The sequence below is a fragment of the Euprymna scolopes genome, chromosome 30 (assembly GCF_053919585.1).
Source record: "Euprymna scolopes isolate OS-2025 chromosome 30, ASM5391958v1, whole genome shotgun sequence".
Taxonomy (NCBI): domain Eukaryota; kingdom Metazoa; phylum Mollusca; class Cephalopoda; order Sepiida; family Sepiolidae; genus Euprymna; species Euprymna scolopes.
In genome coordinates, this window is record NC_136511.1 from 57,743,597 (window position 1) to 57,759,835 (window position 16,239).

The 16,239-nt window shown below is 50.2% G+C and overlaps 1 protein-coding gene across 1 annotated transcript in view; it reads right to left on the bottom strand.

Annotated features, from left to right (window-relative positions):
- LOC145254820 (ATP-binding cassette sub-family F member 1-like) overlaps positions 1-16,239 on the bottom strand; it is a 93,209-nt gene that overhangs the window by 8,399 nt on the left and 68,571 nt on the right. The gene's annotated exons all lie outside the window — the stretch shown is intronic.

Here is a 16,239-nt window from a genome sequence, read left to right on the forward strand (position 1 = left end):
TTTAAATTGCTATGTACCACTAGAGAAAACACTGTCCAATTATCTTTTTAACGAATAAACATAGTAAAAAGATTGTTTTATTTAATAGTGAGTGTCCAAAGGAAATTTTTTTTCAAAATTTTCCATACTCGGCATTTTGAAATCTTTTTTTTTAACACAAAAAAGAAAAAAAAAAAAGAAAATGAATTTCGGACACTCGAAATTATTAAAAATGACATCTTTTCTAGCTAATTTCCAAATTTCATAAAAAAATTCTTAACACAAACGCAGTACGAGCGTTTACAAATCAGGTAGGGTTGTTATAAAATCTTACCGAAAACGCCATTTTATGATGTTCACGTTTTATCACTTTATTTACTTAAAACTCTAAAAATATATTGTGTGCATTATTATTTACTAATTCATTTGAAAGTATATTCATTTCCGAACAAAACGGTGGTATTTTGAAAACTTAAAGTGCTTTGGTTTTTAAAATATGACTATTTTAGTAGAAACCCCTTGAAATCTATGATTATCCAAAGCGTTTTATTGGCCATGTGCATTGCTATGTTTAAACCAACATCAATGGATATTAAAAAGCAACTGTTCAATCTGAATTTCTAGCAATGAAAATGGCATCTCAAATTAAGACGTGAAAAACTATTACTCAAACGGGTAGATGAGACCATTAGAAAGATAAGTCGGGTTTGTATTACTGTACACATAGATTCGAAAAAGTTGTCAAAAAACAAATATATAACAAATAAATGTTATCAAAAGCAAGATAAGTTACTTTTCTACCAAACTGGATATATTTTTCCTGCTTTTATTCAATGTAACATGTTTATTCAGCTCGAAAAACATACAGTGTTTACCGATGTATTGGAAAATTCAAGATGGCGTCTGATTCTCTCTTTAACACGGTAAGTTTGGGAAAAGGTGTTATAAATAAAAAAACAGATAAAATACTGTTAAAAACTCGCTCAATATATGTTACCGTGACAGGTTGACATATATTCGGGGGGGTTTTTAATAGTATTTTGTGTAGTTTTTTATTTATAACACCTTTTCCCAAACTTACCGTGTTAAAGAGAGAATCAGACGCCATCTTGAATTTTCCAATACATCGGTAAACACTGTATGTTTTTCGAGCTGAATAAACATGTTACATTGAATAAAAACACGAAAAATATATCCAGTTTGGTAGAAAAGTAACTTATCTTGCTTTTGATAACATTTATTTGTTATATATTTGTTTTTTGACAACATTTTCGAATCTATGTGTACAGTAATACAAACCCAATAAGTCAATAAAAGATTTTAGTTCTTGTCCAGAACTTCCCCTTCCATGAAACATCCTTCAATTGTATATAAACTACATAATAACAGTCCTTGGCCTTTTGGTCAAGATATCCCCGTGAGGGGAAGTCAAAAACTCTAATTTCTTCAAAGTCCGCTCCTCCCCCTCCTCCCCCTCCATTCCCCTGGGTTTTCTTTTCCCCCACTACACTTTGGTCCGCGCCAGCGGCCAGTGCAACCGCCACGATGCCAGGCAGGAGGGGTACGTCACCCCAAATGCGCAGCATCTCAACTGCTAACGACTCCCTATGTGAGGGAGCTGATGCACCTCCCGGCGAGACGGCGCCAGGAAACAAGGTAGGGCCCCGGCGCGCGGCGACCTTGGAAGAAAGCGGGAGGGTAGGGCCGCAGCCCGCGGCGACCCCCCGAAAAGCACCTGCAACCGCTCCCCACGAGGGCAATCCAGCGGAAAAAGCTGCCGTTAAGTCACTAGCTGGGGAAAGTGCAGAACCCAGCCAACCAGCTGCACCCCAGGACGGCAGAACCAAGGGAGGAAGACCGGGGAACCCATCCCCCGCTCCCCCAAAGGGCGACTCCCCAACAGAAAAGGAGGAAAACAGCACCGCGGACCAAACCGAGGCGCTGGATGAAGACGTAATAGCCTCCATCTGCTCACTATTTGGCGGGGAAGACAGTGATTGGCCCCCCAACACTCCCCAAGAGGACCAAATACGGAAAAGGGGTGACTCTCCGGCCAGTGGTAACAAAAGCAAGCTGGAAGGAGAGACACCCTTGACAGTACCCACCAAGGCTCCAGCTGGGAACACGGCACCAGAAGGGGAGACACCTCCATCCCCCAAGGGGACAGCCACCCAGCAAAGAAAGAAAATAAGAAAGGACAGCGGCCCGGAGAGCAAACCAAGCCAGGACGAAACAACGCCAAGGACACAATGGCCTACTTTGCCTGGTAACGGCCCAGTTCCGAAACCAAAAATGCCCATAACAGGAGAGACCCCCACAACACCAGCTACGCCCCCCAACCCGAGTCCAGCTGACACCCACCAGGATGGAGGACCGGCATGGGGCCCCAAAGAGCAGCAAGGGAAGTTGACGCCCGAAGACTACAGAGCACTCTTCGACTCCACTTACAAGGAGTATACCCAGGGGAACAACATCCAACCCCTCCCGGGTCAAGTGGAAGTTCTGGAGAAAAGAGTGCTCTCGCTGATAACTTCAGACACCAAGACAAGGGGTCTGACGGGCGTCAACAAGGACACCATGATGAACGTGTTGCTGGAGCAGAACATTCCCGCCAACTACATCTGTAGAATGTTACGCACAGTGGGATGTTCTGCTCCCCACCTCCGAAGACGCAGTCAGGCTGTCCAGGACCTGCCATCAGAGCAGGAACATAAAGCTCCAACCCATCTATATGAACAAGAGGAGAGCAAATGTTTCTGCTCTAAACGTCCCCTGCTATATGGAGGCCAAACAACTGGGGGCTATCCTAAGCCAGTATGGAGACGTAGAGGAAGTCACCCCGGTCCGCGGATTAAGAAACATCATGACCGGGGACTACAAAGTACAGATGGTCCTGGACAAGGCTGGATTCTACGCCATCCCAGCCACACTCAAGTTCGGAGAGTGGACACTCTCCCTTATAGTAGAAGGGAGGAGGCCTCATTGCTGGCTGTGCACACAACAAGGGCATATGGCGAAGGACTGTCCAAAGAGGAATGGAGGGAAGAAGCCCACAAAAGCGGCGGGAACAAGCGTGACAACAAATCAAGCCGCTGCTCCCGCGCCGGCCGCAAATCCTCCAGAGGCACCGACAGGCTGGGTGACGGTCGTAAAGAAAGGCAAGATCAACAAACAGCCATCCTTGCAGACAGTCACCCAAGACCAAGAACAACCGAAGAGCGAGACGGAGAAAATGGACACACAGACACCCTCCTCCTCAAACAAGAGGAAACTACCAGAATCTGAGGAGGAGGCCGCGTCAGAGGCAGAGGAAGAGACAACAACAGTCTCTATGGCCCTGAGCGCAACAGAGATCAGGAGGGCCAGGAGGAGGAAAAGCCGCAAGACACGCGCAAACCCTCCTACCCCCACTGAGACTGAGAAGGACTCCCTCGCAACAACAACACAGGATGAGCCCCCTGTGATCCCAACACCCCAGCAACCCGAACAACCTTCCCCCTCTCCTATAAAGGCCCCAAGAAACTCTTCCCGCCCCTCATCCCGTGACAGGAGCCAAAAAGAAGAAAACGAGCAGGCTACCCCCTCCCCAAGCGCTCAGCCTCCCCATCAACCAAAAGAGGTCCCCTCCCCCACTCCCAAAGTCCGCACTGAACGGACCAAAAAGCTCCCCTTTCTGCCAGGAAGCAGGATTTGTGAAACAGACCCTCTCCAACCGGCTCCGGACCTTAAAGGACAACAGAAGGTCCGGTACAATAAACTCAAAAACTTTGAAAAAGTCGGTGGAGACCTAGTAACAGACCCCACTAAATTCAAGGACGCTCCCTTGTTGACCACTTTCGTTAGGGTCAACAAGGACGGTAGGACTGGAGGAATGTGGGCAATGATTAAGGCAGCGAAGAATGCGATCCCAGGCCAGCAGCTGGTGGATAGGGACCATCCTTCACTGACCAACATTTTCTTTAAATGTGAGGGTAGAATCCCCATGTATGTACACCCATCGCTATACAGGGCACTCAAACTAACCTTCCCCCTGGACGTGGGGGGCGTGGCCAAGGATGGATCACCTTCATCGGATTTACTTACCGGCAGCCTTGGCCAGGCCTGCCATGTCCTCACTGCCCAGGATTTCAGACCCGTCTGTGACAGTGCTTGAGGTAAGTGATCATGTCTTTGAACTTGGCTACATTGAATGTGAGGGGCATCAGGTGTCGAAGCAAGGCCTCGCGCGTTGTGAGAGACTTGGTGTCCCTCAAGGTAGATATTGCCGCTATCCAGGAGACCCACTTTGTTTGTGACGCGGATTGTCAGGTGCTGGTAAACGATTACGATGTCTACTCAGCATATGGCAATACCTATAGTCGTGGAATCTCCTTGCTAGTGAGTCGCACCCTGTCAGCGTCGGTGAATGTTGTTCACGCAGGCGAGGACGGGCGGGCGCTTGTTGTTGATGTTGCTGTTAATTGTAGTGTTTTTCGGATTGTTGCTGTTTATGCTCCCAATGCTGCTGTAGAGAGGGCAACCTTTTTTCGACGGTTGGAGGGCTTCTTAGTGGATCCGGAACGGTTAGTTTTAATGGGGGATTGGAATGCAATCCTTGATCCCAAAATAGATAAGGTCGGGGGGACTAGCGGGTCGGCGTGGTGTGACAGCAGTCTGTCTGACCTGATGGCCTCGTGCGATCTCGTCGACAGATTTCGTCTGGATCATCCGGGGCGGGAGATGTGGACGTGGCATCCTGTAGTGCCTTCCCATCCAAGCACTTACTTGGATCGGATGTTAGTTAGAAGAGGCGATGTAGACTTCCTATCTTGCCCCACGTTCCACTTGCTAGGACACTCGGACCATAAACTTGTTATGGCCCGTTTGAGCTTAAGCGCTAGGCCTAAACTGGCCGGATACTGGAAGTTCAACAGCACCTTGTTGGAGCTGGAGGACTACCGGTTGAAGGTCACTGAGCTAATTCAGCGGGCTTTAGTGGGGGCGGTTACAGGGAGTAAGTGGTGGGTTAGTCTCAAGGCCAAAATTAGGCGCTTCTCTGTCCAGTATAGCCAACGCCTCGCGATAGATAAGGCTAAGGCAAAGAAGCGTTTAGAGGATAAGCTGACCCGGGCGGTGGAGGGGGGAGACCCCCTAGAGTTAGCACTAGCTAAACAAGATCTCAACCGCTTGGCTAGCGAGCGGTATGAAGGTCAAGTAGTTAGGGCTAGGTTAAAGAAAGTTTCTAACGAGGCTGTGAATGTTGACGCTGTTGAGCGTAAGGCTGCTTTAAGGCGCGGTTCGGATGGGTACATTCGTAAAGTACATAACCTGGAAGGACACCCCTTAGTATCGACTCGGGAGATCTGCGAGGGGTTTCGGGAGCATCTATCGGTGCGCTTCACCCAACTACCCGGACTCAGGGTTGATGAGTTTGGCAGCTATTTGGCTGACTCGCCCCGCCTCACGGCGGCTCGGGCGGCTAGCTGTGATGGTCTTATTACTGAACATGAGGTCATTACTGCGTTGAAGCAGGTCGGCTATAACAAATCCCCGGGGCTTGATGGTCTACCCTACGAGTTTTACTTGAGGCTGTCGCCCATGTTGGTCCCTATTCTGAAGGATATGTTCAACCATTGGTTTGCCCAGGGTTCCATCCCTGGACAGGTGACCAAAGGTGTGATCACATTGCTGAGGAAAGGTCAACGGCATGGTGGGAGGGAAAACTTTGATGATTTTAGGCCCTTGACTCTGCTAAACACAGAGTTAAAGATTTTGGCAAAGATTCTTGCGAATCGCTTGCAGGTTGTCATCACTGACTTGATCGAACCGGACCAGACTTATGCTGTGAAGGGGAGATCGATTCAAGACAATTTGCACTTGATACGCTCGATCATAGAGGGGACAGAAGACGACGCCGAAGCCGCGCTGATCAGTTTGGATCAGTCCAAGGCATTCGATAGGGTCGACCATCGGTTCCTAGGATCTGTGCTAGAGGCCGCCGGATTTAATCCGGACTTCCGCAAGTGGATCTTTGTTCTGTATGACAGGCCGACGGTAGCGGTGCAGATCAACGGTAAGCTGTCGGAGTCATTCGCTGTCTCTCGGTCGGTGCGACAGGGTTGTCCGCTGTCGCCTCTGTTGTATGTCCTGGCGTTGGAACCCCTCCTTCGCAAGTTAAGGGACGAGGCGGCTACACCAGTCCTGCGCGGAATAGCTCTCCCTAGAGGCACACGAGCCAGGGTTTCCGCGTTCGCCGATGACGTCACCGTGTTCGTGTCTTGCCTCACGGACGTTCAAGCGGTGGTCGAGGCGCTCGCTCGATACGAAGAAGTAACAGGGGCCATCTTCAACCGTAGCAAGTCTGTTGGCCTGCGGTTGGGGGCCTGGACCGGGGTAAACTCGCTTCCAGGTATTTTCAGCTGGACCGATGGACCGGTCCGCATTCTCGGTGTCTGGTTTGGACCGGGACTTCAGCTGGAAAAGAATTGGTCGGAAGTACAGTCTAAGGTCAAATCGTCAGTAAAGACTTGGATTGGAAGGAAATTGTCCTTGAAGGGTCGGGCGGAGGCGTGTGCTACATACGTCTTTCCGCTCATCCTTTACCGTTTGTCTGTACTTCCTCTCCCTGCAGAACGACTAACCCGCTTACAAGGGCGCGACGATTCACTTTTGTGGAACGAGGGTAAGCATTATGTCTGCAGAGAGGTCTGTGTTCAAAATCCGAGCGAGGGAGGCCTGGGTCAGCCCAGTCTCTTGTGTCATAGAAACGCCGAGAGATTGGCTTTCCTGGGTCGTTCGCTTGAAGGAGACGCTCCTTGGGTCCCTGTGGTTGAGAACTCGTTTCCCAATCTCAAACCCAACCCTTCGGTAGAAGGTCGTCGTAGACCGAAGGGGGAGTCCAAGTTCTTCTCCGAATGCCGAACCGCTCTTAGAGTTTTGCCGGGGACCAATGTCCTCGATCAGCCAAGGAAGAAACTGTATCGGGATTTAGTGGAGGGGACCGCGAAGGATCCACTTTGTAGGCGGATGGGATGGTCGATGGAGGTTGTCCGTTCTCAATGGCGTTGGGCGCCGGGACGGGAGATTCTGAATAACTCGGAATTCTCCCTGACTTGGCGACTGGTCCGAAATGCGCTGCCCCTCTTCGACATACTTTTCCGGTATAAAGAACATACCAGCCGCTTCTGTCTGTGCTGTGACGAACGCGAGCCCGAAACAATCGAGCACGCGTTTTTTAGTTGCAGCCGGATACAGCCCCTATTAAGGTACGTCGAGGGGGTAACAGCTCGCATCGATGCCGAGTGTCTGCTCGATCTCGACGTAGGAACTTTTGTGTACAACATGGAGCCGCCGTTCCCCAGGGAGGAAAGTTTGGTTTTTCTGGCGATCCTAGCAGTAGCGCGTATGACCATTTGGATCGCGCGCCTCAAGTTGGTCCACGAAGGGACATCTGTTCCTGATCGGGATCTGATCGTTTACTTTAAACATTTGCTTAAAGTAAAGATCAGATGCGATTGGAAGAGGTTGCCTAGAGTGGAATTTGACAAGAGGTGGGTGCACAGCACTAGTTTGTGCATCCGTCGAGGAGCCAAGTTTCAATACGTGTTCCCTCCTTAGGCATGGCATGGGCGGTGCTGGGTCCTACGGAACCCATCCCGCCTAGGTTAGCATTATAAGTTCAGTAAAGTAACTCTTGACTGGTGGTACAAATGAGATCCTGTTCCTGATTTTATTTTTTGGTATTAGAGAACCTCTGAGTCTGCCCAACCCCCCTGCTCCTCATCTTTATTTTCTGATGCCCCCGGTCATCCCCCTACTCAGAGGTCACCTTCCTACCCCCTCCATCCGTTGCTTTATTTTCTCCCACCTCCACTAAGGCGACTTCCCCAAACCCCATTAGGGATGCTCTGCTTGTTTTCGGTTCCCCGGAAAACAGTGGGGGATCTAGCCACATAGAATAGTACAGGGGGGTCTTACTAACAACACATTAGTAGTATTTTCTTTATTTTTGAAATGAACACTTTCATTAGTTTTTTCCCACTCCACGAACATTTTACGCCAATTAATTCAAGAACTCTTTCTAATGAAATCGAACTTTATTTTCTCACACATACACACACACAAAAAAAAAAAAAAAAAAAAAAAAAAAAAAAAAAAAAAAAAAAAAATGCACACACAACATACAGAAATGAATATACAAATTGTAAATAGTTAAATTTTACATTGAACGCTGGGGTTATTAGTTAGATTAGGATCCACAGAGTGATTGAGGTATTTTGGTAAATGTTGCCAGTCAAGAGTAAGACTTCAAAGTCTCATCTGTTACATAGTCAAAAAGACCCTGTACCCTCCCCCTCCCAATTTCTTGTAGGGCCTTGTGCCTAATTTTGTTGAATTGAATTTTTTGTTCGTTTTTTATGTTCAATTTTTTCTTTCTCAATAAAATATATAAACAAGATCAAAGTGTAGTATCTGTTCTCTCAGTTACTAAACTTTCCGCCACCGGGCTTTCGGGCTAGGTTAAGGTGTGTTTTCATACTAACTTTCGTTAGCAAGGACCGACCCCCTCCTTTGGGGAGTCAGGACCTAAAGGACCGACTCCACATTTGTGGGAGCTTGGACCCGGAAACCGATCCCCTTTTTTGGGAGACTGGAATCTCGGGACCAACACCACTAGCTGGTAGTTGAGACCTGCTTTTGTTGTTTGTTGCATGCATTTTTTCTTCGTTCCGGTCTCTTCCCTCTAGAGACAGGGGATGGTCTAATTCCTCCACACTTAATTGCCTGAGCAGCACTCTGACCTGCCAGGCCCAAACTTTGTCTATCTTCGCTGCTCTCCCAGTGGATCGAGCAGACAGGGTTCTCTTTCTCGCTTCCGTTGGGGTAAGTTAGTGGGTAGGGTGACGTGGGGTAGGGCGGGTGCTTCGTTTCTGCTCCCCTCTGTGGGCAGGGATGCCTATCCCCTCTCTCTCTTAATTGCGACGCGGCACTCTGACCCGCTAGCACCCACTGCGTCTTTCTTCTCTGCTCTCCCCCCTCACGGGGGGATCTGAGCTGCTAACCCGACATCCCCGTGAGGGGAAGTCAAAAACTCTAATTTCTTCAAAGTCCGCTCCTCCCCCTCCTCCCCCTCCATTCCCCTGGGTTTTCTTTTCCCCCACTACACTTTGGTCTGCGCCAGCGGCCAGTGCAACCGCCACGATGCCAGGCAGGAGGGGTACGTCACCCCAAATGCGCAGCATCTCAACTGCGAACGACTCCCTATGTGAGGGAGCTGATGCATCTCCCGGCGAGACGGCGCCAGGAAACAAGGTAGGGCCCCGGCGCGCGGCGACCTTGGAAGAAAGCGGGAGGGTAGGGCCGCAGCCCGCGGCGACCCCCCAAAAAGCACCTGCAACCGCTCCCCACGAGGGCAACCCAGCGGAAAAAGCTGCCGTTAAGTCACTAGCTGGGGAAAGTGCAGAACCCAGCCAACCAGCTGCACCCCAGGATGGCAGAACCAAGGGAGGAAGACCGGGGAACCCATCCCCCGCTCCCCCAAAGGGCGACTCCCCAACAGAAAAGGAGGAAATCAGCACCGCGGACCAAACCGAGGCGCTGGATGAAGACGTAATAGCCTCCATCTGCTCACTATTCGGCGGGGAAGACAGTGATTGGCCCCCCAACACTCCCCAAGAGGACCAAATACGGAAAAGGGGTGACTCTCCGGCCAGTGGTAACAAAAGCAAGCTGGAAGGAGAGACACCCTTGACAGTACCCACCAAGGCTCCAGCTGGGAACACGGCACCAGAAGGGGAGACACCTCCATCCCCCAAGGGGACAGCCACCCAGCAAAGGAAGAAAATAAGAAAAGGGAGCGGCCCGGAAAGCAAACCAAGCCAGGACGAAACAACGCCAAAGACACAATGGCCTACTTTGCCTGGCAACGGCCCAGTTCCGAAACCAAAAATGCCCATAACAAGAGAGAGCCCCACAACACCAGCTACGCCCCCCAACCCGAGTCCAGCTGACACCCACCAGGATGGAGGACCGGCATGGGGCCCCAAAGAGCAGCAAGGGAAGTTGACGCCCGAAGACTACAGAGCACTCTTCGACTCCACTTACAAGGAGTATACCCAGGGGAACAACATCCAACCCCTCCCGGGTCAAGTGGAAGTTCTGGAGAAAAGAGTGCTCTCGCTGATAACTTCAGACACCAAGACAAGGGGTCTGACGGGCGTCAACAAGGACACCATGATGAACGTGTTGCTGGAGCAGAACATTCCCGCCAACTACATCTGTAGAAGGAGTTACGCACAGTGGGATGTTCTGCTCCCCACCTCCGAAGACGCAGTCAGGCTGTCCAGGACCTGCCATCAGAGCAGGAACATAAAGCTCCAACCCATCTATATGAACAAGAGGAGAGCAAATGTTTCTGCTCTAAACGTCCCCTGCTATATGGAGGCCAAACAACTGGGGGCTATCCTAAGCCAGTATGGGGACGTAGAGGAAGTCACCCCGGTCCGCGGATTAAGAAACATCATGACCGGGGACTACAAAGTACAGATGGTCCTGGACAAGGCTGGATTCTACGCCATCCCAGCCACACTCAAGTTCGGAGAGTGGACACTCTCCCTTATAGTGGAAGGGAGGAGGCCCCATTGCTGGCTGTGCACACAACAAGGGCATATGGCGAAGGACTGTCCGAAGAGGAATGGAGGGAAGAAGCCCACAAAAGCGGCGGGAACAAGCGTGACAACAAATCAAGCCGCTGCTCCAGCGCCGGCCGCAAATCCTCCAGAGGCACCGACAGGCTGGGTGACAGTCGTAAAGAAAGGCAAGACCAACAAACAGCCATTCTTGCAGACAGTCACCCAAGACCAAGAACAACCGAAGAGCGAGACGGAGAAGATGGACACACAGACACCCTCCTCCTCAAACAAGAGGAAACTACCAGAATCTGAGGAGGAGGCCGCGTCAGAGGCAGAGGAAGAGACAACAACAGTCTCTATGGCCCTGAGCGCAACAGAGATCAGGAGGGCCAGGAGGAGGAAAAGCCGCAAGACACGCGCAAACCCTCCTACCCCCACTGAGACTGAGAAGGACTCCCTCGCAACAACAACACAGGATGAGCCCCCTGTGATCCCAACACCCCAGCAACCCGAACAACCTTCCCCCTCTCCTATAAAGGCCCCAAGAAACTCTTCCCGCCCCTCATCCCGTGACAGGAGCCAAAAAGAAGAAAACGAGCAGGCTACCCCCTCCCCAAGCGCTCAGCCTCCCTATCAACCAAAAGAGGTCCCCTCCCCCACTCCCAAAGTCCGCACTGAACGGACCAAAAAGCTCCCCTTCCTGCCAGGAAGCAGGATTTGTGAAACAGACCCTCTCCAACCGGCTCCGGACCTTAAAGGACAACAGAAGGTCCGGTACAATAAACTTAAAAACTTTGAAAAAGTCGGTGGAGACCTAGTAACAGACCCCACTAAATTCAAGGACGCTCCCTTGTTGACCACTTTCGTTAGGGTCAACAAGGACGCTAGGACTGGAGGAATGTGGGCAATGATTAGGGCAGCGAAGAATGCGATCCCAGGCCAGCAGCTGGTGGATAGGGACCATCCTTCACTGACCAACATTTTCTTTAAATGTGAGGGTAGAATCCCCATGTATGTACACCCATCGCTATACAGGGCACTCAAACTAACCTTCCCCCTGGATGTGGGGGGCGTGGCCAAGGATGGATCACCTTCATCGGATTTACTAACCGGCAGCCTTGGCCAGGCCTGCCATGTCCTCACTGCCCGGGATTTCAGACCCGTCTGTGACAGTGCTTGAGGTAAGTGATCATGTCTTTGAACTTGGCTACATTGAATGTGAGGGGCATCAGGTGTCGAAGCAAAGCCTCGCGCGTTGTGAGAGACTTGGTGTCCCTCAAGGTAGATATCGCCGCTATCCAGGAGACCCACTTTGTTTGTGACGCGGATTGTCAGGTGCTGGTAAACGATTACGATGTCTACTCAGCATATGGCAATACCTATAGTCGTGGAATCTCCTTACTAGTGAGTCGCACCCTGTCAGCGTCGGTGAATGTTGTTCACGCAGGCGAGGACGGGCGGGCGCTTGTTGTTGATGTTGCTGTTAATTGTAGTGTTTTTCGGATTGTTGCTGTTTATGCTCCCAATGCTGCTGTAGGGAGGGCAACCTTTTTTCGACGGTTGGAGGGCTTCTTAGTGGATCCGGAACGGTTAGTTTTAATGGGGGATTGGAATGCAATCCTTGATCCCAAAATAGATAAGGTCGGGGGGACTAGCGGGTCGGCGTGGTGTGACAGCAGTCTGTCTGACCTGATGGCCTCGTGCGATCTCGTCGACAGATTTCGTCTGGATCATCCGGGGCGGGAGATGTGGACGTGGCATCCTGTAGTGCCTTCCCATCCAAGCACTTACTTGGATCGGATGTTAGTTAGAAGAGGCGATGTAGACTTCCTATCTTGCCCCACGTTCCACTTGCTAGGACACTCGGACCATAAACTTGTTATGGCCCGTTTGAGCTTAAGTGCTAGGCCTAAACTGGCCGGATACTGGAAGTTCAACAGCACCTTGTTGGAGCTGGAGGACTACCGGTTGAAGGTCACTGAGCTAATTCAGCGGGCTTTAGTGGGGGCGGTTACAGGGAGTAAGTGGTGGGTTAGTCTCAAGGCCAAAATTAGGCGCTTCTCTGTCCAGTATAGCCAACGCCTCGCGATAGATAAGGCTAAGGCAAAGAAGCGTTTAGAGGATAAGCTGACCCGGGCGGTGGAGGGGGGGGACCCCCTAGAGTTAGCACTAGCTAAACAAGATCTCAACCGCTTGGCTAGCGAGCGGTATGAAGGTCAAGTAGTTAGGGCTAGGTTAAACAAAGTTTCTAACGAGGCTGTGAATGTTGACGCTGTTGAGCGTAAGGCTGCTTTAAGGCGCGGTTCGGATGGGTACATTCGTAAAGTACATAACCTGGAAGGACACCCCTTAGTATCGACTCGGGAGATCTGCGAGGGGTTTCGGGAGCATCTATCGGTGCGCTTCACCCAACTACCCGGACTCAGGGTTGATGAGTTTGGCAGCTATTTGGCTGACTCGCCCCGCCTCACGGCGGCTCGGGCGGCTAGCTGTGATGGTCTTATTACTGAACATGAGGTCATTACTGCGTTGAAGCAGGTCGGCTATAACAAATCCCCGGGGCTTGATGGTTTACCCTATGAGTTTTACTTGAGGCTGTCGCCCATGTTGGTCCCTATTCTGAAGGATATGTTCAACCATTGGTTTGCCCAGGGTTCCATCCCTGGACAGGTGACCAAGGGTGTGATCACATTGCTGAGGAAAGGTCAACGGCATGGTGGGAGGGAAAACTTTGATGATTTTAGGCCCTTGACTCTGCTAAACACAGAGTTAAAGATTTTGGCAAAGATTCTTGCGAATCGCTTGCAGGTTGTCATCACTGACTTGATCGAACCGGACCAGACTTATGCTGTGAAGGGGAGATCGATTCAAGACAATTTGCACTTGATACGCTCGATCATAGAGGGGACAGAAGACGACGCCGAAGCCGCGCTGATCAGTTTGGATCAGTCCAAGGCATTCGATAGGGTCGACCATCGGTTCCTAGGATCTGTGCTAGAGGCCGCCGGATTTAATCCGGACTTCCGCAAGTGGATCTTTGTTCTGTATGACAGGCCGACGGTAGCGGTGCAGATCAACGGTAAGCTGTCGGAGTCATTCGCTGTCTCTCGGTCGGTGCGACAGGGTTGTCCGCTGTCGCCTCTGTTGTATGTCCTGGCGTTGGAACCCCTCCTTCGCAAGTTAAGGGACGAGGCGGCTACACCAGTCCTGCGCGGAATAGCTCTCCCTGGAGGCACACGAGCCAGGGTTTCCGCGTTCGCCGATGACGTCACCGTGTTCGTGTCTTGCCTCACGGACGTTCAAGCGGTGGTCGAGGCGCTCACTCGATACGAAGAAGTAACAGGGGCCATCTTCAACCGTAGCAAGTCTGTTGGCCTGCGGTTGGGGGCCTGGACCGGGGTAAACTCGCTTCCAGGTATTTTCAGCTGGACCGATGGACCGGTCCGTATTCTCGGTGTCTGGTTTGGACCGGGACTTCAGCTGGAAAAGAATTGGTCGGAAGTACAGTCTAAGGTCAAATCGTCAGTAAAGACTTGGATTGGAAGGAAATTGTCCTTGAAGGGTCGGGCGGAGGCGTGTGCTACATACGTCTTTCCGCTCATCCTTTACCGTTTGTCTGTACTTCCTCTCCCTGCAGAACGACTAACCCGCTTACAAGGGCGCCTCGATTCACTTTTGTGGAACGAGGGTAAGCATTATGTCTGCAGAGAGGTCTGTGTTCAAAATCCGAGCGAGGGAGGCCTGGGTCAGCCCAGTCTCTTGTGTCATAGAAATGCCGAGAGATTGGCTTTCCTGGGTCGTTCGCTTGAAGGAGACGCTCCTTGGGTCCCTGTGGTTGAGAACTCGTTTCCCAATCTCAAACCCAACCCTTCGGTAGAAGGTCGTCGTAGACCGAAGGGGGAGTCCAAGTTCTTCTCCGAATGCCGAACCGCTCTTAGAGCTTTGCCGGGGACCAATGTCCTCGATCAGCCAAGGAAGAAACTGTATCGGGATTTAGTGGAGGGGACCGCGAAGGATCCACTTTGTAGGCGGATGGGATGGTCGATGGAGGTTGTCCGTTCTCAATGGCGTTGGGCGCCGGGACGGGAGATTCTGAATAACTCGGAATTCTCCCTGACTTGGCGACTGGTCCGAAATGCGCTGCCCCTCTTCGACGTACTTTTCCGGTATAAATAACATACCAGTCGCTTCTGTCCATGCTGTGACGAACGCGAGCCCGAAACAATCGAGCACGCGTTTTTTAGTTGCAGCCGGATACAGCCCCTACTAAAGTACGTCGAGGGGGTAACAGCTCGCATCGATGCCGAGTGTCTGCTCGATCTCGACGTAGGAACTTTTGTGTACAACATGGAGCCGCCGTTCCCCAGGGAGGAAAGTTTGGTTTTCCTGGCGATCCTAGCAGTAGCGCGCATGACCATTTGGATCGCGCGCCTCAAGTTGGTCCACGAAGGGACATCTGTTCCTGATCGGGATCTGATCATTTACTTTAAACATTTGCTTAAAGTAAAGATCAGATGCGATTGGAAGAGGTTGCCTAGAGTGGAATTTGACAAGAGGTGGGTGCACAGCACTAGTTTGTGCATCCGTCGAGGAGCCAAGTTTCAATACGTGTTCCCTCCTTAGGCATGGCATGGGCGGTGCTGGGTCCTACGGAACCCATCCCGCCTAGGTTAGCATTATAAGTTCAGTAAAGTAACTCTTGACTGGTGGTACAAATGAGATCCTGTTCCTGATTTTATTTTTTGGTATTAGAGAACCTCTGAGTCTGCCCAACCCCCCTGCTCCTCATCTTTATTTTCTGATGCCCCCGGTCATCCCCCTACTCAGAGGTCACCTTCCTATCCCCTCCATCCGTTGCTTTATTTTCTCCCACCTCCATTAAGGCGACTTCCCCAAACCCCATTAGGGATGCTCTGCTTGTTTTCGGTTCCCCGGAAAACAGTGGGGGATCTAGCCACATAGAATAGTACAGGGGGGTCTTACTAACAACACATTAGTAGTTTTTTCCTTATTTTCGAAATGAACATTTTCATTAGTTTTTTCCCATTCCACGAACATTTTATGCCAATTAATTCAAGAACTCTTTCTAATGAAATCGAACTTTATTTTCTCACACATACACACACACAAAAAAAAAAAAAAAAAAAAAAAAAATGCACACACAACATACAGAAATGAATATACAAATTGTACATAGTTAAATTTTACATTGAACGCTGGGGTTATTAGTTAGATTAGGATCCACAGAGTGATTGAGGTATTTTGGTAAATGTTGCCAGTCAAGAGTAAGACTTCAAAGTCTCATCTGTTACATAGTCAAAAAGACCCTGTACCCTCCCCCTCCCAATTTCTTGTAGGGCCTTGTGCCTAATTTTGTTGAATTGAATTTTTTGTACGTTTTTTATGTTCAATTTTTTCTTTCTCAATAAAATATATAAACAAGATCAAAGTGTAGTATCTGTTCTTCAGATGCTGCACTTCCATTTCTTGTTCTCTTTCAGTGGAGGAGAAATCCTTCACGACTGAGACAATTTTTATTTTTGTACCTTTTCTCCACGTTAAAAAACGACCCTGGTGTCTAACTCTGTCCCGTGGGGAGGCATAGTAAATAGGTACATAATAACAGAATAAATAAAAAGGCAAAACAAAA